The sequence below is a fragment of the Pteropus alecto genome, unplaced genomic scaffold, assembly GCF_000325575.1.
Source record: "Pteropus alecto unplaced genomic scaffold, ASM32557v1 scaffold30, whole genome shotgun sequence".
Lineage (NCBI taxonomy): Eukaryota > Metazoa > Chordata > Mammalia > Chiroptera > Pteropodidae > Pteropus > Pteropus alecto.
The window spans coordinates 1,694,277-1,696,838 of record NW_006429782.1 but is presented as its reverse complement, the minus strand read 5'-3'; positions in this window follow the sequence as shown (position 1 = coordinate 1,696,838).

Below are 2,562 nucleotides of genomic sequence, written 5' to 3'. Positions count from 1 at the left end.
TGAGAGCAGCCAGAGAGAAACTACACCTTATCTATGGGGGAAAAGCAATTAAAATGACACTGGAACATACAGAGGGGAGGGGGGTTGGGGAGCTGGGAGAATGAGGGGAAGGGTTAAAGAAGTACAAATTAGTAGTTGATAGATGGTCACGGGGATGGGGAGCACATCATAGGGAATGCAGTTAGCATTAATATGTTGGCTAGGTGGAGGGCTAGGGGAGGGAGGGAGCAAGTGGGGGATTGTTTTATGAACTATATAGATGTCTAACCAATGTACCGTATACTGGAAATTAATTAAACAAATTTTTAAAAAACCAAGGGTGAAGTGTGATATTGTGATTTATAAGAAATATATATATTTCATCATTCAGATAACCAAAATGTAGTCCTCAGATATATTTGGGCTTAGCAGCTCTGTTTCACAGCTCCCAAACCCGTGAGATTTCCTATAGTGACCATACAGAAGGTATACTTTGTCATGTTAATGGTGACTTGGAAAGCATCTGAGGATGGCGCCTGTGGAGTCAGCATGTGCTTATAGGGTTGGGGTTTTTGTTTTTAGCTTCTGACCTTCAGGGAGGAAAGTGTGGGCCAAGCTTAGTTCAGTTACCAATGACCAATGATGAAGTTAAACCCAGAGAGTGGGTCTGGGCAGATTCTGGCGTTGGTGAGCAGGGGCAAATGTGGGGAGAGGGGTGTGCAGGGGAGGATTAGTTGCTCCACAATCTTTCCCAAAGGAAATGGGTTGACAAAGTTTTTAAACCATAACTCACAGGTTCTAAAGAATGAGACAAAACTGAATTTCCTGAATACTCGGCCCTCTACTCACTGTCTTTCCAAGTCTCTCTTGGTCCCACTTGCTCTCTGCTTGTGAGAGGAGACCATATTTTTCTAATAAACTTTTGACTTTAACTTTGAAGAGTGTGTGTTGAATTCTTTCTACACTCTCCGCCAAAGGACCGTCTTCTCTTGGTACAGGGCTTGGTCTCTCCCTTGGGGAAATTTGCCCTGTCCTGCATCAAGTCCATCAGGCAGGCCAGCACATCACGACTCCAGGTGTCCACCCATGCCATCACTATCCTCTTGCCTCTGCTGTCCTTGCTCCCCCCTCACTCTGCTCCAGGGACACTGCCCTCTGGCCAACCTTCAAGTATCCAAGGGTCCCTCCTTCCTTGGGAAGTGCATTAGTTTGCTCAGGCTGCTGTGACAAAGTGCCACAGACTGGGTGGCTGAAACAACATATGCTCTCTCATAGGTCAGGAGGCTGGACGTCTGAAATCATGGGGTCCATATGTGTTGCAGGAAGCGACACCCAACAGAGGAAATTTGGATGCTCAGACAACTTTGTTAGAGGAAGGAGAGTTTATTAGGCTGGAGGAATGCACAAAAGGTTTCTTACAGCTTATATACCCACATTCCCTGGCAGTGTCCATGCAAAGAGCACGTGATTCCTTTGTCTGAGGGTCTATGTGCATTTCCTGACTCAAGATGGGAGGGGGAGTTTCCGGTGGAGGCTGGCAGAGGGAAGGAATTGCTGGACCACCAGTCCTATCTATTTACAGATGGTTAGGTGTGGCAAGATTTCCAGAAGGCCATTTAAAAATCTATAGGGTGTGGTTAGTCTACAACCAACCGAGTTGGTTATTTCTGCAAGCCCTTTCCTTTGCATTTTTCAGATGCCTCCTCTCTTACATGGGATGGTTCTGTTAGGTAGCTAGTCAGACAAGAGTGACAGCGGAACAAAGGAATAGGGGTCCCACTCTGTAACCATAGAAACTTCCCTCGAAGACCTTCCTTATGGACCTTTCAGAAATATCTCCCTTTTAGGGTTATAAATTACCCCAAATCCTAAAGCTCAAAGGCCATAAAAGCTGCTGGCCTAAACCAGCTACAAACGCATGGGCCGAAAGTACTTCCTCTAAAAAGCGGTGAACACACAATGCCTTACCGTTAAATTGTACACCTGAAACTTACAGGATTAAACAATGTCACCATAATAATAAAGTAAAAAAGAAAGAAAGTACTGATTCTACCTTCAGCCTCATTATACCATCATAATCTCATGACTATGCCTGGAAGTTCATGAATCTAATTATAACAGACTGAATTCTGGGTAAGCACATGCACACTAGGCAGTTATATAGCAGCCATGCATCGATCGAGTCAGCCTCACCTACCAATCACCTAGGAATGGCTATAGGACCACCTTATCACGGGCCCCAAATATAACGCAGACCTCTCCTCCCGGGTTACAGCTCTCCATCTTCCCAGACTGTGACCCGTACCGCCTCCTTAGGAGAACATAACCTCATTTCCATGTGGCTAGCTGGTTTTAGGCTTGACCTGTCTTCTACCTCATAATATGCTTTTAATAAACAAATATTTCTCATATTCACTGAGTTGAAATTCATTTCTTCGGCAGTGAAAAGGATCTAGAGGTGTGTGAGTTACCAGAAATCCAATCGCTTCACCGGTAACAGTTCCACCTGGAGGCTGAGGGAGACTCTGACCCAGGCCTCTCTCCCAGTACCTGGAGGGTGCCAACAATTGATTGTATTTCTCG